At 40.5% G+C, this 24,948-nt stretch overlaps 1 long non-coding RNA gene across 1 annotated transcript in view; it reads left to right on the plus strand.

Moving 5' to 3' along the window:
- Positions 1–24,948, plus strand: part of LOC117282944 — a 310,877-nt gene that overhangs the window by 137,924 nt on the left and 148,005 nt on the right. The window contains exon 2 of the long non-coding RNA XR_004513897.1: positions 3,595–3,644. This is a non-coding gene — a long non-coding RNA (uncharacterized LOC117282944). The remainder of the gene's footprint in view (positions 1–3,594; positions 3,645–24,948) is intronic.

The following is a 24,948-nucleotide window of genomic DNA, read 5'->3' on the forward strand; positions in this document are numbered from 1 at the left end:
CTAATCTTTCCAGCCGCACTATGGCCCTGGGGTGGACTCAGCCTCTAACAGAAATGAGTACCAGGAATGTTCCTGGGGGTAAAGGGCGGTCGGCGCGTAAGGCTGACAATCTCACTTCCATCTGTTAGCCGATTGTCTAGAAAACGTGGGAGCCTCGACGTCTCAGAACCCTATGGGTCTCCACGGCCTGTTACAGGGATAGCTTTACTCTTCTAAGAAGTGAATTTTAAGTTATTATGTAGGTCTGCTATTTACTCAGTACTCCTATATTGTTCATATATATATATACGTATTTCAACGTTCCGATCGATCATTACCTTTAACGCTAGCGCTTCAGACGTTAGTAATGGTATATACCACTGAACTCTTTTGTCCAGAGCGTAACCACGTAAAGCTGATGTTATATTCCGTGTTTCCCCTTATAACTTATCATATTGTGGTTTTCTGGGGTATAAGAGGGTTTTGTAGTCTGCTAACGTTTCGGATGAATTGTGTGCCATGATCAGAGCAGGTGTTGAAAGTGTCCGCCGTTTTCAAGCAGGCACTAGAAACACTCGCTGTTCAACAGTGAACTCCATGACCGTCGCCTGCGCACTGCAGACACGTTTCGGCATTGTCCTTGACCTTGCAGCATAAGGGCTGCCACTTGCCTTATCATGCGCACACCATTCGACTCAGCACGGCCCACGGATTATTATGTCGTAATTGTGAGCGGTTATATGCATCACCTGCGGAATTATTAGCAAATTCATCGGGCCGGTTCTATACGATTCACCCTGTATAAACAGACGCAGCAATATTTAGGAGGACTCGTAAGTCACGACGACTTTGTTTCCTGAGCTAGCTGATCGGCAACTTTTAATATTGCTACCGGAAATATTTGCAATATATTTTTTCTCTCTGAAAATTGCAGGCATTTCCTTCAACTCATATTTATTATCCATTGGCACTATTACAGAAACACGGGAAAGGCCTTTACGCGGAATATCCATCTCTTACGAAACACGTGTAGGAAGCAGTGAACAAAAGAAGTAGCAGTTTTGCGAATAAATCTGCAGTGCGGCTTTTGAAGGAGTAAACTTTTTTAATCTTTTCCGACATTTCCTCTTTTTTTTCCATTTCCTTTCTCCGGAAATATTTCATATCCATTCTAAAGTTTGAATTTCTATTGTACTTACTCGTGTATCCATACAGGAAACAGAGTATTAAGAGGAGAGTAAAGCTAGAGGCAGAACCAAGCCTTGTCACCAAGAAAACTTCATGCTGCCATGTAACTCCAGGACTTGTCTAGTCGATGCAGAAATATCTGCGTTATTAAAGACTATATACAAAGCATGGTCTAAAGTGAAGTAAAGCTAATTTAAGCACCATGCCGAATCGACTTTAAATGGAAAGCAGTGGTCAGTTTCACTCTTTAATCGCTTGAATTCCAGAGAAAGAAGCACAAATCCGGTTTGCACTCTGCGAAATGAAAAATATCTTGCCTCTGCCCGGCATCGAACCCCGGTTTTTCCGTTGTCAGAACCTTAACTTTTTTAATATTGTCACCTGTATTAGTGACTGAAGACGGAGTTAGGATTGGAAATTGGATTTATTAACCACCTACAGGTCGTAACTACAATTAATTATTACACTATTGCTGATTTACACAATTTACCGTCACCCCACACTAATCTTCTCAGTCTGCTTTCACTAGTCTTCATTATCCGTTTATTGGTAAAAGATTTGTAGCTCAGGAACAATAAACGTCTCGCTAAATTACACACTCCCAATACCGACGTACTACAGCACACGTAACGTCACATACTAAGTCATCTAATTCTTCTCCTGGCCACACTACTGTTCCCTTGGAACGTCGGGACTCAAGTGAAGTCAATTCCCATTCCCGTATTCTCGCATATCTTGTCGGCACGGACCACGCACAGAAAACACAACCCCTCTATCGGTGCATGGCGTAGACCACACAGAAAACACTCTCCTCGACTGTTGCGTGACGTCACCGCGCACGCGTAGACGTGTTTACTGAGCCGTTGTCTGGCAGTGCGTCACAGTATCTTTGGGTTGGGTGAGACTGAGTCCGCTTGGTACGTCGGCCACTATTTGAGCTATTGTACCAACCCCGGACGGTAGGTGATGATGAATGTGGAGCATTCGGTGGAATGAGAATTGGTATGGGAAACCGAAGTACTTGGAGTAAACCTGCTCCAGTATTATTTTGTCCACCACAAATTCAACATGACCTGACCTGGGATCGAACCCGGGCTGCTGCCTTGGAAAGCCTGAGCTATGGCACTGCCTAAGCCGAAACTTAGTCACTATATTAACTGAGCTATTAATTTCGATTATCTGTAAACCCGTTGAATATAATTATAAATGAACATAAGATTTCTGGTTGCGTGAGTTCCTTGCGCTATAATATATGACTGATAAAACAGCATTGTCGCGTTGTGACGAAGGCTTTGACATTTTTCTACTGAAATTTATGTTTTACCTTTCCCCATCGAAACTAAAGCCTAAAAAGATTCAAATAGTTTTACTTTCGTTTTGGTTTTGCGGTATTTAATTTTGGATTATAAACATAGTGGAAGTATGGTAGGAGGGCACAGATATTTCGGAGAGAACTATCGCCTCCAACTTCATGATAGTAATGTGTATTTAAAGTGTGTTCATCCGAAACTTTTGTATCCAGTTTTAGAATTTGTCAATATAAAAAAATAAAATTGTCACTAAAATTTCCAAAGATATTACATCTGGGGGGGGGGGCACGCGGTAGCGTAGTTGGTTGACGCACTACGCTACAAGCCGTACGTTCTCGGGTTCTAGCTCCGATCAATAGGATTTTTTAAACGACCTTATCCTTCCAGCCGCACTGTGGCCCTGTGGTCGACTCAGCCTCTAATAGAAATGAGTACCAGGAATCTTCCTGGGGGTAAAGTGTGGCCAGTGCGTAAGGCTGACAACCTCACCGCCATCTGTGAGCCGATTGTCTTGATAATGTGGGAGCCTCAACGTGTCACAACCCTATGGGCCTCCACCGTCTATTACAGGGATACCTATTATTACCTTTGGTTTAAAGAATTGCAACTCTACCCACTGTCATAAAACAGGTTTCATTGAATAGCTTTTGTATGGCGAATCAAAATTAGTTTGGTGTCCAGTATACATTTCAGTTACTGGTTTAAAGCAATATATCTTACTTGAAATTTCAATATAAATCGCTTTAGCTATAGAAACACTGTCAGTCTTGTTGATTCGCAATAAAAAAGAAATATCGAAAGAAAAGGAAACATAAAAAAGTTGTAAAATAAAATTGTTACGGAGTAAAGCCATCAGAGTCGATATGGAAAGGAGTCCACATTGGTATACAGCGTGATGGCTTTATTCCTTTGTGCCTTCCTTTTTGTTATATTCAGCTATGGCCTTAACTTTCTTTCCATAACTGCTGCTCCTCGAATATGCAAATATGACGCGAGTATACATAATAAATAATAAATGAATGGATCGTCTGGAGAGAAAATGGCATAATTTAAAGTGTGTTCTAAAGAATATTAAATTTATGGAATCAAATTAATTTAAACTCTCTGCATGTTTCAGGTTTCTCTTCGAGTTTACATCGCATTATGAAGCAGCAACACTTCGTAAAGGTAACAGATATTCATGATATTCATCCATGTTTATTTAATTACTCTATTTACTTAATTAAACACTTTCTCCGTAGCTTAGCGAATACGATTTTGAATAAGAGGATTGTCATTGTGTGATTATTTCGAGAAGGTGTGGAAGAAGATGATTGTGGCTTATCTAGTTTGAAATACAACGCTCTTTTTTTTAGTTATTGATGAAATCCAAGAAAAATATTGTCACAGTTCTACTGACAACAGACGGGTTTTGTACTGGGGTCGAATACCTCTACCGTGACCCTGCGAGTCGTAGGAGGTAACGAAAAGGGAAGTCTCGAATCCGAGACAGTAAAATATGGTTGCGAGTCCCACGTTACTCGTGTTTTATTCCAAGACAGACTGACCGACTGACCGTCGGCCGTAATATGAAAATCAAACTCAGTTGAGATCAGAATTTTTTTTTATTTATCATTTATTAGCAATCTGAATTTACATTCTATGAGCTAATTTGCTGTCATGTACAATAATTATTCTATTGTACTAAGTTGGCTTGAAGAGCTGTAATCCATCGATTACACCTCAGTTTTCCTGGAGATCGTTTGGCCAAGTTCGTCTTAGTCTTCTGTATTGTGTAGGTTGAAGGAGAGCTTCTATTGCGTTGTTGGGGTGAGATTCCAGTTTCTGATAATGTTTTTGGATTCTGTCTGTGATTACGGTTCTTACATATGGGATCTTGAGGTCGGTGTGAAGAGTTTGGTTTGACACGTACCAAGGTGCGTCAACTATGGCTCTAAGTATTTTGGATNAGATCAGAATTGAGTTTAAGGCCAGCCTGTGAAGAGAAGAATTTATATGAGCTGCAGTTACATTGAGACTTATAAATCCGTTGCCAGGATACGGCTAGTGAAGACTGAGAAGATTTATCGTGTCCTAGTGATCTGTGAAGAATGTAGATTAGTGATAGCGCTGTAATTTATTGTGATCAAGAGTGATTGTACAAGGAGTGATCAATAAATCCAATTACGAATCCAAAACCACTCCTTAGACTCTAATACACGTGAGAATATTTTGGAAGAATGTGGGGGTTAATCAGATTTGAGTTATTAACCCAGAGTTTGCCTAGGGAGATCGACGAAAACACTTAACGACCTCCGATGCCACAGTCCTTTCGAGAGCGAACTTCACAAGCCACAGCCAAGGCCGATGAGTCGCAGTTGTGGCGTACATGGGAAACATTCAAATTTCGCTTGACGTTCACAGAGTGACTAATGGAGCGAGTATCGAAAAATCTCCAGATAAACTTTATGAGTTTCCATGCTGTTTTCAAGTTCTTTCATGTTTGTGCCTGTAACCGTTTCGAAAATACATTAATTTCTTTTCACAGAGCTCGTTTATAACGTCTCTGTATATTTTGCTGCGTACTGATAGAAAAAACGGAGTACCCCCAGTGATTAGTTACTCCTTTACAGTGAAAATGGAACCACGCTCTTTTGCCACGTTGTTTTAAATTAGTTCTTGGAAGTGTTTTTGTTGTTTACTACAATTTTCTTAAAGTGGAACTACATCGTTTTTGCACTGAACCCTTCGGTTGTTTTCGATTTGGCCGGTAATAGTTTTTCATTGCCTGGCCATTGTTAATTAAAATATGAAGAAGAGGTATAATGATTTTGGTTCATTCATTCAGTCGACCTCCATTGTGTTCTATATATATACAGGATACATCACCTCCTGACGGTCTCTGTCACCGGTCAGTCACACGATAAATGTTTCAGCGGCGCAGGGAGGAATGAATACATGCAGCAAAAATATTGTATTGGAAGAACAGCGGAATTAATACAGTTATTTACGTTTTGTACAGTAAATAATTAAGCCTTGCTCATAGCGGCTTTGGAATAATTGCAACAATATTTTCATGTGTTGGGGGATACGCGTGACGAAAATAAGGGGTTCTAGATCGGATGATTGGATTTATTGGCACTTGGGTTACAGCCTCTGTTAATTATAATCATTGCAGCGCTATCGCTGATTTACACAATTTACAGTTCACTGTTGCGCACGCGCTAGGTTTCTCAGTTTTCACAAGTCATCTCCTGGCAACGGATCTCAACACAGAAAGTAAAGTAGCACATCAAATGACTATAAAATATTCTTCATATTTCATGTTGAATCACCCTGGAACCTCGGAACTCAATTAAAAGCGCTCTTTAACTACAAACGGACTCTTGTTATATAGCCGCGGCACGGACAACACGGAAAACACAATTATACTGTTGAGCAGCGGAGAACACACAGAAATCAAGTCACGCGATAGTTGAGTACTGTTGGAGTGTGACGTCATTGCGCCTGCGCGGAAGAGTGTTTACAGGGACGTTGAATAGAAGCGGGTTGCATAACTCCCTTGTTCCAGTGTTGATGCGTATATTACTTAGAAAAGGCTGTTTCTGAGGCTTAACCGTTCTTCCATGGGGTAAATGTGCCACAATAGTAACAAAACAGAAAAATAATTTTATATCATTATGAAATATTAGCTAAAATTCTGTCATTTGAAAACATCATCTGTGACCTCATATGCAAATATTGTATATTTGTTCAGCCATGTACACAATGTCAGATTTTTAGTATTCTCAACATTTCGGGAGAATCATCTTCCGATGATTAGATGTCATTACACAGGCATACATTTCTATCTTAATAGTGTGCATCCTGTTGTATGTTGTGAATAAGATATATAAGTATATAAGACATGCCGTTTACACAACAATATTCTGTATTTAAAAACAAAGAAGACATTGCTGTATCAACAAAAATAAAAACAGAATAAAAGCAAATGTTGATACAGTAGTGTCTTCTTTGTTTTGTAATTACAGAACATTGTTGTGTAGACTGCATATCTTATATACTTTTGTATATCTTATATGTTTCTATTTAAGTTCTGTTATCTGCTGTATTATTGACAACACTCGGAATTGGACCCAAGGTCCTGTTTGTTGGATTTGATATCCTTACTGCGATAGCTATGGAAAATTATTTATCTTCTGGGATATAAGGCACTGCAGTCAGGTGAAATTTAACGGAAACTCAGCGTCTGATCCTGTTTTCGACTCGGTTCAAACTGGTTTATTGTTTCTTTTTGTTTCGATCCTGAAGATAGAGGCAATATGCTCCTCCGAAACATCGATTCACTTTCATCGTACTACAATCCGTTATACTGAAGACAGAAATCATACAAATCCTCTCTAATTGTTGTTTATTTAAGAGGTTTGCCTGTAGCTCAGGCTGCATAGCGTCTAGGATTATTAGCGGGCAATGAATGGGAAAGGATTTGGAAGGAATTAAACGTAGCCTGGTTTGAAATGTTAAGTCGGAATTTGTATGTAGGGACTGAAGGATACTGCAATAAACCTCGGTTAGGATAACTGGTATCGTGGTCGAAATTCGAACTGGGAACCTGCTCAATAGAAGTGAGAAGCATTCACCTCTGATCCTACTCAATCGTTATCTGGATTCCTTACTACGCTAAAGTTTCGGCCTTACCATCGTAATGTACGCCAGTGCATATACAGGGTGTCCCAGAATTGAAGTTCGGTATTCTGCGAGGTCAAGTGTGTGTATATCTATACTTTTTTGCTCAGAATGACCGACACTATGACCTCCCAGAATATCGACCTTTCCTCTTAGGACATTTTGTGTAGCTGTCACGTTATGCTTTCCGTGTTTCACAGATGGGACATGTTATTTAAAGGACTTCTGTCCGTCTGTATTCATCCGATTTGTTGTCTCTATTGCCCTCACGCTTTTGTTTTCTAAGCGGACACAGTGTTGTGCTGTCTTCGTATCTGTGCATGGAGAGGTTTTCTGCGAGTGCTGTGGCCTCCCCTGCCAGTTCTCATTCCAAGAAATGCTTCTTTTCTCTAATCTAGGATTGATAAAATGGACCATTTAAGGTTAAGTACCAACGGGCCGTGTTTCATCCTACCCTGTGAATAACAAGCAAGTGAACGCTCTTCTATTTGTCTGTGTCATCTTCATCAAATTTAGAATTATTTGTTTTTATGAAACGTGAAATATACTACCCTTTACAGAAAGGAAGACTTTATTTCTTTCCTTTCCAGATTCAATTTAGGAAATTAAATCTTATTCTTGTATGTTCAAGCAGCTTGTAGCTAATATTATATATATATAACAGTGTGCGTATTTACTCTTTTCACAAAACAAACTGTATACAACAGATATATTACTCTTTTACATTTTTCAAGATTTGATATCTTTAATAATCTCACTAAAATACATTCTAATATTATATGCCTATCTATTCTTAAGTTTCCTAACCATATTTTTAGACTGTGGTACCCCGATCAAAATAGTGTTTGCATATCTCATATTTCACAACCGTTAAAATCCCCCTTTATTCAATAACTTTAAAAATAATGTGACATGATGACGGTATAGCTTAACAAGAGAAGCAGTCCTCTGCTACGCAACGACCGGCAAACCACATCTGACAGCTGGTTTTCGCGGCAATAGATACGCACAAAACCAAAGAGGAAATGCCGGAAAGGTCGTTTTCTATTGAGTTCGCCCTATTCAGTGCACAGCGTGGAGGCGGGTTCGAATACCTCCACCATAGTCTTGCGAGTCGTAGGAGGTGACAAAAAAGGAACTCAGTTTCTGTGGGTATAGATCTGCAATACATCCGGTTACCAATCTGAACCCCGTGTCTAGTCATTAAATTTGTGACGGTATCAAGAGTACACTTTTTTTTCTTTGGCACTACAGCCCCAGTGGGCCTAGGTCTACCTCCATGAACTTCTCCGTTCACTTCGGTTTCTCTAGATCTTACACATTCGGTAGGACTCCTTGGGCGGGTGATCAGCTCGTCGCAAGGCCTCAACCTGTACACAAACACAGAGAAACGCACACAAACATCCATGCCCTGAGTGGGATTCGAACCCACGATCCCGGCTTCCGAGCGAGCGAAGACAGTACATGCCTTAGACCGCTCAGCTACCGTGACCGGCAGAGTACACTTTCATTGGCTTTTAATTTTATAATTTCTAAAATTGTTTACTTCATCTTTCTTAAGTCCATAACATCTTCGTGGGTAGTTAGTTTTTAAACACGTCACTCTGTTCTCCCTACAGATTTGGAGACAATATTTCACACTCATGAAGATAAAAAAATAATACAATAATTCATTTTATACGTTCCTATCAATAGAACCTTCAATCTGACATTGGATGATACAAAATTCCAAACCGAATATTGGGAAGAATATAACCTCTTGATTTGGTTTCGTTGTGAATAGGTTCCTAGTAATCAAACCTCTTTATTTACCCCAAGCAATGACACGTGCAGTTGTGTTCCCTTGAGACAGGACAGTGAATTATGTGTGGTTGAACGTTACTTCCTCAATAAAACATGAGAAGGAAACTGATAATTACGTTTTTGACTAAATGAGAAGGGTAACTAAAAAGAAAGAAGTAATTACAGAACTTAATTACCGCACAATGCTTGAATTATCCACAACAAGGGAAAATTGATTACACTGCCAAGGAAGATAAATGAGAAGTGCCTCTATTGTCAATGAATTTCTTTTGTTGTGTTGCACGCCATATGTATGTTAATCGCTTGTGTTAGAGACAATGCCTTGGTTCATGCCTTATTCGAGTAGTACAAAGGAACAAGTACAAGATCTAAGCAGGAAATAAAAGAATGTCCTATAGCAATATTATCTCTGTTAGGCGTTTTACTGATCCCAGTCATAAAGTGAATTATTTTATTTAACAGAGTTTAAATTTTCATCTAATTATCTCTATTTTTTATTTTAATAAAAGGGTCTTCTCCTTTCTTGGTAAAGGTGAAATTGTCCCTGTACAGTCGTTATGGCTACGGGCTGGACGGCCGAGGGGTCAGGGTTCCAGTTCCGGTTAGGGACGTCGTTCACACCGGCCCTGGGGCCCACCCGTCTTCTTATTCAATGGTTGTCGGGGCTCTGTTCCCAGGGATAAAGTGATCGGAGCGTGAAGCTGACCACTCACCTCCCTCTGGAGTCGAAGTTAAGAATGGTGGAGCTATACTTTCACTCCCACACACGTTTACATGGCGTGATGCTTAACTAATTAAGCACAGAGGCAACATCAATTTTGTCTGTTTCATGGGAGCAGTGTTCATCCAAACTCTTAATTCAGAAAATCAGACTTGAGTCATTTTTGTAGTAATTGTATTGAAATATAATTTATCTGTCTATGGCTCTACAGCCCTTTGTTGGGCCTTTGCCGCTTTTTCAGTTTCTTGATCTTTTACACAGTCGGTAGGACCCCTTGGACGGGGGATCAGCCGTTACAAGGCCGCTACCTTCACACAGAACAGCACAAACACAGAAGAAATGCACACAGACATCTGTGTCTGAAGCGGGATTCGAACTCACGATCACAGTGTTTGAGTGGGCGAAGGTAGTTCATGCCTTAGACCGCGCGGTCACTGTGATCGGCATTGAAATACAGTTTACGGCTTTAAAATTATTTGCCTACTATTTTTTTATTGCTAGTGGGGTGGGACCAAGTCCCTTGTACTGCGCCCACTTCTGGCCTATTGTACCAGCCCCAGATGATAGGTGAGGGTGATTGTGGAGCAATTGGTGGAATGAAGATTGGCGGGGACAACCGAAGTACTCGGAGAAAACTTGCCCCAGCGCCACGTTGTCCACCACAAATCCCAGTTAACCAGACCCGGGATCGAACCCGGGCCGCCGCGGTGGGAAGCCAGCGACTAACCGCTTGAGCTATGGCGCGGCCTAATTTGCTTACTAAAACCCACAAGCATTAAACTAAGTACATTCATCTGCTAAATATTTAATTTGCTCGATGTAATATTTTAATACAGAGCCTCATTAAAATGTAAATCATAAAGTCACCGTTGTTTTTGTTGATTTTTATATCTCTTTTACATGTTTTCCTCCATAGGCCTATTCTTCCTTCTACCCACTTATTTATATTCTATTTTAGTTTGTTTCTATTACTTTATAGCGCATTCCCCATTTCCCTCTCTTCATGTTTTACTTTAACCCTTTAAAGCCCAGTGGTTATCTTATTTACCACCTACTCTAGCATACTAAAACTCCACGTTCTGCGCACAGAGGATATTTGTGTGCTCCGTATGGTTTTCACATTAGACAGCATTTGTTTCCCTAACCGCCATTAACCGGATGTTATCTGTAGCGGAAACGTAATGCGTTTCCTGTGAGGTAGGAAATAAATTTATATATATTATTTAAAGGACATTCGAGCCTTAAAATTTTATATAACATTGCCATGAGTTTCTGTGGGGGTTTTTGATATCTTTTCTTGTTTCTTTTTTGAATCTATTTTCTAATATCTATATTCCGTTAAGATAGCATCTCATTAGTAATGTGTTTGACATGCGTCTCGGTTGTTATTGGTTCAAATCTCGGAGATGGAATACTTATCATGATTGATATTTAATATTGTATTTACTGTAAGTCACTATACGGTAAAGAGCGAAAACAAGGTTACATACTAAAATAACACAAGTTTGCTGAGGGAGCCAACTGCAATATGATCAATCCTAGTGTTATATTCATTTCTACCCTGAAGATGGAGGCAGAATATTCCTCCGAAATTTTGATACCTCGTACAAGAAGACGCTCTGATGTCAATGGGTTGGTTGGTATAAATCTGACTCTCTGTACGTGTGCTTTTGAGTAGACCAATTAGACTCAGATCCCTGAAACTGATTTCTTGAGATTTTTTCGTAAATTTCTTCAGTCCTTCCAGGTAAATGTCGGTGTAGCCAACGACTGCTTATTTTCAATCTTTCCAAACTCAGGTTATGACAGCATGGTGAAAAAAAAAACAGCGGAAAATTGCATGATATGGCAACCCTGGAGACAACAATGCGAACACTTAAATGTGTCCACACTGTCAATGCTGGACACCCCTGCTATAATGACATTAAGTTGATAGGCAAGTGTAATGAGTGGAAAGTATATGAGGGTTGCATATATGCAGGTTCTGTGTTTCGCGATCAAAAGCCAGCAGCAATGCGAGATCCGCCACTCTGTTACATGCGTTACAATGCGGGGTTGCCTACTCTCTCACATCGACCCATGAGTTCTACCTCTGTGCCGAATAATGCATTACGCTGGGGTATACCGACTCAGGTATCCGCCACCACAGCAAAAACAGGTCAGTATATAAAATGTTATGTAAAGTCCCAGGCCCTCCTTCCTTGGCCGTCTTCTCGTTGTCTGGCAAACATAGCTCATCCCCCAGCTGCATCGACTGACCCGCATGATTCGTTAACCCTTTAAAGCATAATATTTATTACAGTAAATTTCATCATGTGCTACTTAAAGTTGTAGTAACACACTACTAATTCTGACGGTACGTAGTGGATTTCTGATCAGCAGTCTCTCTGTCGTCAGCAGTCGTAATTTTAATGAAAAATTCTTATTTATTAGAAACACTTTTTTAAAAATTTATTTGGTCAATATACTATGATTACTGTAATTGCGTTTTCCTTACCGGAAGCGGAAGTTGTAGTGTCTCGATAGTTTGAGTCCTCCGAGGCGAGTAGCTGCTGTCTGCAGTGTATCTTACAGTGTCTTACCCCCTCTCACGGATTCAACAGAAATCTTGCATTTTCTTCTCGTATTAAATTAGAACGAAATCTTCTGATGATTCACAATACAAGTACATACAATATTCATACTGTTATTAATATTATTTGGGGCACACGGTGCAAGCCGAAAGGACGCGGTTTCGATTCCAAATGAGGTTATTTGATTTTCAAATCACCTAATCCTTTAAAGAGAAGAAGTTAAAGTACACGAAACAAATTGGTTCTAGAGCTTAACAAAAGTTTTTTAAACAATACTTTGTAAATAGACTAATTATAATAATTTATATATGTTTTAAAAATTCGTGCACATCGTAGTAATTGTTAAAGGATAATATTTTATATTTATGACATTGTAATAGTAGTTTCTGTTTGTACTGATAATGCCTTCCTGAGCTCCGACCGAAACATGTAAAGGATGAAAGATAGAAAAAAATTACAACATTTATCAGTGACACTGGACGGCGTTAATAATCTTTTATACTATTAGGTAGTATAGGTTATAGTCAGTATGCTTTAAAGAGAAAAACAGTAAGGTTATCATAATGTACAGGATATCGCAGGAGGAGAGATCAGTATCCTGGGAGACCACAGCATCCGTCATTCTAAGCAAAAAAGTGTATATGTACATGTGTTCTATTCCGAACGGTTTCCGAGATAGAGCTGTTTCACTGTACACTGTGCAGACGAGCAACACACCACGTCCTCACACGAGTTGCAAAGTGCTTTGCTGTTGACGGTGGAATTTTGGAAAATGTATTATAACTAAGTAAACTGTACTAACTTTGTCACTAGAACAATAAATACCGGTATTAGAAACAGTACGTAATATCTCTTTCTTATGAACAGTTTTGGAACTGTACAGTGAAACAGCTCTATCTCTGAAACCGTTCGGAATAGGACACACGTACATAATAGATTTTTTTGCTTAGAATGACCGACACCATGTCCTCCCAGAATACTGGACTTTCCTCTTGGGACGTTCTGCACAAGACATCAGAGCGAAGAAATGCACGTTATTCGCTCTCTCTTTTGATAGCGCTTTCTAAACTGCATAAATTCTGCCGTGATATCTACCTGACTTAATGCCCTAGAACATGTGAATCTTTACCTTTAAGACTCTTCTACGCCTTCATTACATGTTCAGAGGGGAATTTTATGTTAGCATCGTGTAGAAAGGTGATTATGAACGAAAGGCTGGAAAGGATATAGAAGAAACAGGTATTTCCTGTTCTTACGCGTTTCCTCCCGAACTTTTTTTTATTGCTATTGGGGTGGGACTAAGTCCCTTGTACTGCGGCCACGCCTGGCCTATTGTACCAGCCCCAGATGATAGGTGAGGGTGATTGTGGAGCAATTGGTGGAATGAAGATTGGCAGGGGAAACCGAAGTACTCGGAGAAAACTGCCCCAACGCCACTTTGTCCACCACAAATCCCACTTGACCAGACCCGGGATCGAACCCGGGCCGCCCCGGTAGGAAGCCAGCGACTAACCGCTTGAGCTATGGCACGGCCCAACCTCCCGAACTTACTTCAAGGAGCCGAAGAAAACGGGCAGAAACACCTCAGAAAAGTGTGCAATCTGTGGGCCGAGAAACAGAACGGACGTCAGAAGAAATTCTGAGGACTCAGGCTCGAATTTGGCTGCTAAGTAATGTGGGTATGGAGAAACTGCTACATTTAATTTAATAACATCCCAGAAAATTAGAGAAATTAAAGAAAACATATTCCATGAATGGTAACTTTACTTTAGTAAGAAGGAGACGAGAAATGGGTAGACCAAGACTAGAATGGTGATGCTGGATTATACTGGCACTCCTTAATTATAGATCACTAAAAATATATGAAAATTATGTAATGATTATGGCCACGCCATAGATGAAGCGGTCAGTCGCTGGTGTCCCACCGCGGCGGCCCGAGTTCGATCCATGGTCTGGTCAAGTGGGATTTGTGGTGGACAAAGTGGCGCTGGGGCAGATTTTCTCCAAGTACTTCGGTTTCCCCTGCCAATCTTCATTCCACCAATTGCTCCACAGTCACCCTCACCTACCATCTGGGGCTGGTACAGTAGGCCAGAAGTGGCCGCAGTACAAGGGACTTAGTCCCACCGCACTAGCAATAAAAAAAATAATGATTATCTGATGTTTTGCAACCAATTATGAAAATATCGAACAGAATTCTAACTACAGTAACCAGCATCTGGTATCCTTCCCGTTGCGCCTTTCTTTTTTCCTTGGCACTACAGCCCCAGTGGGCTTAGGCCTACCTCCATGAACTTCTCCGTTCACTTCGGTTTTTCTAGATCTTACACATTCGGTAGGACTCCTTGGGCGGGTGATCAGCTCGTCGCAAGGCCTCTACCTGTAGACAAACACAGAAAAACGCACACACACAAACTAGACATCCATGCCCTGAGTGGGATTTGAACCCACGATCCCGGTTTCCAAGCGAGCGAAGACAGTGCATGGCTTAGACCGCTAGGCTACCGTGACCGGCAATCCGTTGCGCCTTACCGTTCTGAAATTACTTAAATTTCCACGAATTTTTAATAGGTATTTTTGTGTTTGAACTGTGTTTCGTGAAACGAACTTGGGATACATTCCATTGTACTTGAATATGTTAGTTATTCCAGTGACACCAAGTGCGCATTGCTGCTTAGGAATCACATCATCCCTTTTCCAAGAATAAACAGTAAGTCGATAGCAGTGACATCTCTCCGTGTTTCTCACGAAATATCTCGCATAGAAAATCGCTAGAGATATTCTCGTTGTAAGAAGGACATTAAAAATGTTCCGCTATCGCTCAGCATTTAATCATTTGAAGCGCAGAGAGAGAGAGAGAGAGAGAGAGTAGGGGAGGGACTGTTCCTTTTCCTGCTTCGATGGTTCAGAGGCAGTGGCCGCCTCTCCTTCTGGTAAGTGTACGTTGGGGAGAGAGTGGAGCGTTGGGAATTGTAGAATATAACACTTTACGAAGTGATGTGGGAAAAGAAGATGAGCAGGGACTTTTCTATATAAGATCTGAATTTTGATATCAGTTTTGGGAGGTTTGCATTGTGGTTAAAGTTATTTGTCATATACTGAATTCCTGCAACTGCTGAATATTGTTAATACGGCCCTACAGTTCTTTGTCGAGACATGACCGCTTTTTCTTTATTCTATACACAGTCGGTAGGACTCCTTAGACTGGGGATCAGCCTGTCGCAAGTCCTCTACCTACACCCAGGACAACACAAACACAGAATAAAAGCAAACGATACATACAAATATGCCTTGAGTTGGATTCGAACCAACGATCCCAGTGTTTGAGAGAGCGAAGACAGTTCATGCCTTAGAACGCGCAGCGAATAAAATACATACCTTCCTTAAATGTACATAAAATTATAAATTTATATATAGCATAAATTATGTGAAAATTTGCGGAAATATATTTTTTGAAACTCATTAATTCATACTCAGTTCTCATGTTGTCTTTATCAGTTGCCTTTCCTAGTGCCAGTTATTAGTTTTTAGTAGGACGTTCCAGATATATGATATGGGTCATCTCATCTGTTGCTAGGCAACTGTTCCTCTCTAACGAGAAAATAGGTCGGCTCCTTGATACTGGTATGTTAACGTTGGGCTGGACAGAAATGGACTCTTTACGTGATTTGTCGAGTCAGATAAAATTATGAGCTGACAGCTGAAAGTTAAGGGATACAGGAAGTAATATTGGGAACTATTCGAAGAAATATTTTACGGTCTACATAGGGCAGTAGTCGGTTTGGCTGTAAATCAGTATTTTATCTCCGAGTTCAACCTATTACTTCACACGTCATACAGACTACATTTTCGTTTTCCTGGTTACATTTTGCTATATTCAGTGATTTACTAGCACAAACGGGGCGGACAGAGTAACAGAATATAAAACAGCTGTTATATTAACGTAGTCTGGATGTAATATTTTAGTTTTACAATAAAGTTATGCGACATTTGTAAACCCTTTAATTGTAACACCCTGTAGTCTAATATGCATATGCACTATGATATGTTGAATTGTGCGTGTCATAGCACTGAGAAATGACACGGAGGAGAATTCAACAAAGAGAATGGAGACGAATAAGGAGAAGGGGAAGAAGTAAAAGCAAGAGAACAGTTATAAAATGCAGAGAAGAAGAAATAAAAAAGGTAGTAATAAACAAGTAGTTCTGGGAAGAACTCTTCGCCTACTTCCCTCTACTACGATACGTATCGCATAGAAAACAACGTGCCCGAAAATTATATACTGTTGCATGTGTATTCGTTGCCGCGGTAACGTTTTTACTGAGCCGTTGCCTAGCAATGGTAGGAGGATACATATACAGACACACACAGACCGATGGGAGGGATTTATGAGATGGGCTCAGGTATCATGATATACCTATCCAGTTTCATAAAGAATGACTCACGAGTTCAAAAGTTGATAGTCGGGGGGATCACAGACAGCATTGTGATCTCATAAGCTTACTTCTGTTTTATTAAAAGAGTAAATAGCAAAAAATAAGAAGGGGAATGAAATGAAATGGGACACAGAATTTTGGGGCCGTGAAGCATATTAATCGAAAAAAAACGTAGGACACAGCTATGCATTTTATGAAACTTCTGAATTTAAGTAATGTTTTATTTATATAAATTTAAAGTAGTTTTTGACCCGTTTGTAGGACCCGTAAAATAAGCTGTAAGACTAGGTCATCAACAAAATTAAGGGATCTGGGATCATAAAGCGTTCAAAATGCCATCTGTTGAAATAGGGCTCATCCAAAAGAAATGCCTACAGCAGGCATGCACATAATGAAGACCGATAGCATACAGTAAGGGGCACTGGAATGCAACCCGTGTGACAGAGAGAGCCAGGCCGCTCTAGAATAAGCAGCGAAAACTAAGATTTTCAAGAGCAGGCAATTAAGCTGCATATTTCACGGTAATAAATATTCCACCCTAAATAAAATAATCAACTATAGGATTTGAGGTTCCCACAACTGTGGTTATGAAGAGTTCAGTGTTCTAAGATATAACGCCGTGTAGTCCAGTAAAAGTCAACCGACGTTTCAGAGGAACATATCACTTCCATCTTCAGAGTCAAAGAATAAGTGAGGCAAGAAACAAACACGAAGCAGGGAGCAAGCATAACTTCTTTGTGATCTCTTCTTTGGCTTATTCTTACGTTCTAAAGATGGAGGCGACATGTTCTTCGGAAACGTCTGTTGAATTTTCAACGGACTACACGACGTTAATGTCAGAAGATAGAACGCTTAATAATAAGTTATTAGAATTTGAAAGAAATATTGAAATTTTAAATTATAATAGAGGTAATAAGATTATGACCCTCTTGGAGTGATTCAGTGTAGTCTGGCAATGACTATCTCCATTTTGGAAGATACTGCCCCTCTCATGGTCGGGCTTAACTAAATCGATGTAATTGGATCGGAATATACAGAAATTTTGTGCGAAATAATCCGAACAGAGAATCATTTCGTAAGATCGGAGGGTTTTATTAATCAGCCTTGAAGATGGAAACAGCAAGATCCTCGAAACTTTTAGTGCAAGGTGCCATCTCGTAAATAGTGTATAATTTTATCTGCACTAATCATTTGAATCATTGGATGGGGGGCGGGGGTTATTTGTGGCAGTTTCGGGAATAAATCCATACCTTCTGAAACGCAACGCAAATGCATCTGGTTTAATCCAGGACGCTCGGTTATGTTCTATGTTTAAATGCGACAGAATATAATTGAACTTTGCGGTTTCAGCTGATGAAGGTTATTTTGTTATTAAAGCTAATCTGGCTATTATATTAAGCCCGCAATTATAGATACTGGTCTCAAATAAATAGGAATTTTTATCGTTATGATTTAAGCGACTAACATACGGTTCATGTGCGAACATTTACACATATTACAAACGTTACACCTTACGTCACTTCCGGCGTTCTCCAGCCTAGATATTCTCCCTCGATCTTAATCTTTCCCAAAATGCTATATTTTGAGTCCATAATAGACTGCCTATAAGAATGAAGGCCGGTCACGGTAGCCCAGCGGTCTAAGGCATGTACTGCCTTCGCTCGCTTGGAAACCGGGACCGTGGGTTTAGATGTTTCCTGTGAAGTACGAACTAATTTCTTATATATTATTCTTATACACTGGCGGTCACGGTAGCCGAGCGGTCTAAGGCATGCACTGTCTTCGCTCACTTGGGAACCGGGATCGTGGGTTCGAATCCCACTCAGGGCATGGATGTTTAGTTTATGTGTGTGCGTTTTTCTGTGTTTATGTACAGGTAGAGGCCTTGAGACGAGCTGATCACCCGCCCAAGGAGTCCTACTGAATGTGTAAGATCTAGAAAAACCGAAGTGAACGGAGAAGTTCATGGAGGTAGTCCTAGGCCCACTAGGGCTGTAGTGCCAAGTAAAAAAAAAAAAGAACGAAGAGTTATGCTATATAACACCTTGTAGTCCATTGAAATTCAATCTGCTCTTCGGTGGAGCATATTGCCTCCATGTTCGGGGATAAAGATTAGATTTGCTTGCTGCGTACTTCGTTATGGTTTCTCTCTTGAATCGCTTTTCGACCCTGAAGATGGAAGGGAAATATTCCTCCGACACGTATGTTAACTCTCAACAAATTACACTGGGTTATATCCCACAACATATAACAGTATATAACCACCATTGTAACATCCTCAAATCTCAGAATATTGTTGCTTCATATACGCGGGATTCATATTCATGGAGATTTAATTTCATCCTCTTTTTGTGTTTTAAATAGTATTGATCACAATGTAAACAGTTTATCATATCTGCCGGTGATAATGATACGTTGTTCGTACAATTCTCTGGCAATTTATACGTTTTTTAAGTTGAAATCAATAATTACAACAATGGTAATTGAAATGTCCATACCAGAGTGTCCCTTCAGAATTACAGGAGCTTTGCAGTTATTGGATGTTAAGTACACAACGAAATGTACAAATACAAAATCATCACAGAGCAACATTGATCTCTGATGGAGAACAAACTGTTCGCAAGAGTCATTCTGCAGCGGCAGAGCCAGTATTCGCCCAAACTTGGACGGTCAGGGATATTCATTATGGATCAGTTAGAACTCTTTTATAAATTAGAAGTTTCTAGATCCTATTAAAAGTTGATGTGCATGACGTATCCTTGTTTTAGTTAGAGCTACTTTGAATCAATGGATAGTCGGTATTTACTTCATGCTGCCGTGGGTCACAACGACGACGTACATTAAAAGTCTCAAAACACTGTAATGTTATTTGTGCGCATGCTCAGATGGAAGCCATGTATCAATTTAGGCGTCGAGGTTATAGTATCGTTAAATCTCGTTACAGGGACGCTGTGTTAAGTAGGACTCACGCCGGCATGCGTCAAGACATGTAACGGTCAAGAAACGATGTCTGCGACATGACTCAAAGAAAGTAGCACAGTTGAAACGAATGAGATTATGAAAACCGCAGCACACGGGTGTGAGTCATGATGCTGACGTCAGATTCATGTTGACGAATTATGAATGAAGCAAGACTGCGTCTTTTGTTTCATGTCTTGATGCTTGTCTGGACGCGGTTGGTGTGCGGCTGCCCTTACACCGCACACCGGTCTGATCATGATGCTGACGTCAGTTTCATTCTGACGAGTCATGAATGGAGCAACACTGCATCTTTTGTTTCATGTCTTGATGCTTGTCTTGACGCAGTTGGTGTGCGGCCGTCCTTAATGTCGTTACTTTTTCATAAGTTAGTTGTTAATGGATCGGAGAGGCCTCTCAGTCTATAATCGTCCAATGCCGCCCTTCATTTATATTTTTTTTTATTTCTATTTAGTTATGAGTATTATAAAATAGTAGGTTACATTAAGGAATAGTAGATGGACATAGACCTGTTTATGTATTTAGGTGGTTAAACCATTAGTTTTAACGCACATGCTCGGGCCAGGCAGGCAGACTCCCTGCTGAGGCTCCTTAGGATAGCTGGAATGGCAGAAAGTGACCATGTCGAGAATGGTGAGATGACAAGCGTGAAGGGTCATAAGTTTAAGAAAGGGGGGTGTATTCGCTTTCTGACGCTTAGCCCAGAATACATCATTTTTGACAGCAAAGACGTTGGAGCAAATTTGGCTAAGTGTGGAGAAAGCTGACAGCCCATTGGAAATCTAGGAAGTTATGTAAACTCCCTTAGTTTAAATTGACCAATGAAGGCAAGATAAGATGTTTCTTGAATTCAGGAAAGCGGGAACTAAAGGGACGCTATCCAGAGCGTCGGTTTTGAAAGTCAGTCGGTTACGATTCGTTGGTGTGCACGGACGTAAACTTACGTTCTTCCAAATTCAAACAAAGGACTCTATTATCATGTTACTTTGTGCACGGACCGGAAATTACATCAGCTAAATTTAAAAACAAATGGTTCAGCCAAGTATAAGTAAATAAAGAAATAAATAAATTAACAGGCGAGTTTGCGAATAAGCAAGAGTCATTTAACTGTCATATCAATGTACGTGTTGTAGTGATAAGTGTGAACGGTTATCAAAGAAATGGTGCCACAATAAACCAGAATCATGTTGTACGTGTGCATTTGATCGCTTCCCTGTGCTCTTCTGAGTTAAGGTCCTGTATGCGATCCTGAGGATAGAACTCCTTGCCCTACCTACTGGCTAGCATAAAAAAAATAATAAACCCTGAGAAATCAAAGAGTGCTACAACAAGGAGAAGACGAGCGACGCTGCAACAGGTAAGGTGAGGCTGGAAGTTGCATCGCATCGCACAACAAAGACGGAAACAGGTGAAGTAAGAAAAGGGCGGGCATAAGTCTTCGGCAGTGCAAACACTGAGATATTTCGCTGAATTCCGTTTGAGGCACGTGTTTGTGTTCTGTATAGGTAAGAAATCTTGCAACGGGCTGCTCCTCCGTCTAAGGAGCCCTGCCATCTCTTCGTAAGATTCATAATTTCTACAAATTCTGAATATGAACGGGCTAGAAAACTTAATCCTCCAAGGCTGAAGAAACTACGTATCAAGTGGTCCAATCCTACCACTTGAACCGACTCGCCTTCTGTTTCGTTGCTAATAACTGACAATTAGATAACCTCTCTCCTCGCTTTGTCTAGATCAGAGTTTTTTCGACCTCTTCCAATTCGTGACACACCGAAAAAAAAGAAGTAAAATTGTCAAGTCAGACCATCAATTTTTAAGGAGAAATTTTATCGTTAAAAAAAAGCGAGTAATGAGATTGTGTTTAAAAGTTCAGTAGTTAAAATTCTAGTCATCGTATTATTTTTAAAAATAATTTTGATAATGGATTACGACAAATTTTTATCCTCAATTTTTTTCTCGCTTCTTTTCTACCTTTCCCCAAACTTCCCGCAACGCAGAATTGTCATAATTAACATGAGATTTCTTTCCCTAAACAACAGTAAGTAGATGATTTATTTGCGGAGACGAAATACGAACTCAAATTTTATGTTTAGAAGAAACCCAGTCTTTGAAAGGTTAATTATTTCTGAGGTTTCTTATTGTCACGTGTATGTGGGTACGCGTGACGAAAATAACGGGTTGTAGATTAGATGAATGGATTTATTGATGTTTATTTACAATTACACACATGAAATAACGTTTCAACACTTCAACGAATCAGCGGCCTTCTGATTTCCCTTCGACTGACGGCCTTTCAACTGCGACTGAAAATCTCACACCTAACATTTCGACTGAAAACTGCTCTACCTGCTTCGTAACATGGTGAATCTGGAAGAGTTTGTAATCTCTCGAATACTGTCTCTCTCTCTCACACTTGCTTGAACAACCGTCTGTCTCCCTCTCGTAATCACACAAATTCATTTCTTAGCTTCGGGAGAAACGAATAGAGATTACCGTCTTCAGGGGTTTGAGTACTGTCTTTTTTGTCGTTACCATGGATACATCTTTGTTCCAAATCCGTTTCCACGATAATTCGTTGCCGCGGTAACGTGTTTCACAAGCCGTTGGCTAGCAGTGACCATCTTTCGTGACTCCACCATTCCGAGTTTCAGTCAACATGTCACATTATTTTCGGAACCACGTATGCCATCCAGTCCTAAGTGAGGGACGAATTCCACTGGTTGAGAAACACTGGCGCGATAGAGCCCCGGTTAAAATGGCTGTTCTGCGAGTCAGAATGTCATGATGTGCGCTCGGTGNTGCTGCTCAGGCATACGAATATTTTTAACATTCTCGTCTGCTCCATTCTTGCAGCGAAGAATCCCCCTCCCCCTTCTCGCTTCAGTATATCGGAGCGGCGCCTCTAGACACTAGCGCCATGGTGCTAGGAAGAGAAAGAAGAAGAAGAAAAAGAAGAGTAAAAGTTTGTTTTGTATAGCTCTGGCTACAGGACCTGAATTATAATCGAGTGAATATCTGCAAATTGTAGACACAGCGCCGACATGCCTCCACCCACAACTCACACTCAGTGCCGTACCTTGCGAAGACTTCCTTTTTTATTTCTATAATATTTTTCCTTTTCTATCCCTTTTTTTCTTATTTTACTTGTCGCAAAGATGGGAAGCATTTGTTTTTCAGTGCTTTAAATTTCCTCTTTATCTATTTCCAATATAAAGTTACAATAACTTACAAGTAGAATGTAGTAAGGTCTTCTCGTGTATTCCATTTCGCCAGGGTTGACTAAATTTATGTTTATGATGTTGGAGTAAGAATAAAGGCAACTAGCTGGCTCTGTTACAGCGCTATTGGTCGCCATTCTGAGCCAGTTGCGTCTATCCACACTCCCACAGACTAATTAAAAATCGTCTTGTTTCACTTTTATAAGGTCTTCTTCCAGTATAATTTTCTATTAATTCCTTATTTTCTCATTCAAGTCCCATTCCCGACACATAAAACCCTTTTGTGTTTCGCTATCGAAACAATAATATGTGATATTACTAATCATGAATTTGCATATTATGTAATATATTAAATTTCTCACTTCGTCCATCTCAAAGGCCGAATATTTTCCTGCAATTTTGTTTTCAAAAGCTTTAGCACATACTTTTCCCTCAGACTAAGATATAAACTTTCACATCGATACGAAATAAATTATAAAGCATATGTTAAGGTGTTGGGTGAGGCACTATGCTGCAAGCCGGGAGGTCGCGGGATCGAATCCCGATGAGGTCGTTTTTTTCAATTTACGTAATCCTTCCAGCCACAATATGGTCCTGGGGTCGACTCAGCCTCTAACAGAAATGAGTACCAAGAATCTTCTTGGGGAGTAAAGGGCGACCGGCGTGTAAGGCTACCAACCTTACACACATCTGTGAGCTGATTTTCTAGAAAATGTGGGAGCCACGACGTCTCACTACCCTATGGGCCTCCATGGCCTGTTACAGGGATAGCTTTATTTACGTATGTTTTGTGTCATCTGATATTCATCGGTCTGCAAGGGGCTCGAACGGCAATGATAATAAGAGCGGCACGGAGAATTTATGCCTCCCTCATTTTCATTAAGATCCTCATTGGTACATATATAATGTAATGTCACATATACGTAGTTACGATGGAGGTTTAAATACGAAGATTACTGTAGCATGTAGACCTGTTGCTGAGTAATGATTCTGTGAAGAGCGCTCGTTGTTACATAACAGTTTCCTAACACGCAACAATGAACTAACTGTGAAACGGTGTTCTCTACGAGATCCGTGCGACAGGTGCGTGACGCAACAATAAAGGAACTGTTCGAGGCTGTTCTTTCTATGTGATTCGGGTCGATGCTATATCACTCCACCGACCGAATTCAGTCTGAGACAGTAAAATATGGTCGCGAGTCCCAATGGACTCAGACCAGAGAAACACTGCGCTGGCAAGGTCCAGCAGCATATACAAAAGACAGACCCGTCCTCTCATCAGAGAGAGCGCCCCGCAAAAACAAGACCGTAACTGTCAAACAGTAATAAATATCTGGTCATGAGCCCTAGATGGGGCTCGACACCAAGACTCACTGACTGACTGACCGTCACTCGCAATGTGACTTTGTATTGAGTTAAGTTTTTTAAATTATATAAAAAAGCGGAAACTAATGGTTAGACTTACGTCCCTGCCGCTTTACCCCCGGGGTAAAGAGCCTTCAGTACCCGTTAGATAAGAGACTAGGTGGGCCTTAGGACCTGTCTGGACGACGCCCTACCGGGACTAGAACTCCGACCCCTCGGTCGTCCAGGCCGTTGCCAGTCGCTATACTGACTGAACTATCCCGGCTTCATATTATTTCTTATTAAAGTTTAATTTATAGCATTTTAAAATGTGGTAAAAATTTAGTTTTGTGACGGACTTCGTTTCCTTTTCGTGGGCTGGAAATCCTGTCCCTTTTAAGAGCTCTGTCTTCATTTTGTAAGTAAAACTAAAGCAGAAATAAGTACCTGTTAACATTCAAGCCGTGAAGTTCTGGTCATCAGTAACATTTTCTTAACCTTCCGTCTTCTGCCAGTCAGTTTATCTGTTGAAAACGGAATACACCTAGAACAAACAAACAAACTCTGTTGCCTGTAGTCCGCAAGCGAACTATACCGACCGATGCGACCTCCGCTTGTTGGCGAAGTTAGTGCCAACTTTTGCGGGTAGAGGGTGTCGCGTGGTCAGCGCAACGGATGCCCACGTCCGTTAACTTAGGTTTTCTAGACCGGAGCCGCTATTTCCTTGAAATA

This window comes from Cryptotermes secundus, unplaced genomic scaffold, assembly GCF_002891405.2.
Source record: "Cryptotermes secundus unplaced genomic scaffold, Csec_1.0 scaffold55, whole genome shotgun sequence".
Taxonomy (NCBI): Eukaryota; Metazoa; Arthropoda; class Insecta; order Blattodea; family Kalotermitidae; genus Cryptotermes; species Cryptotermes secundus.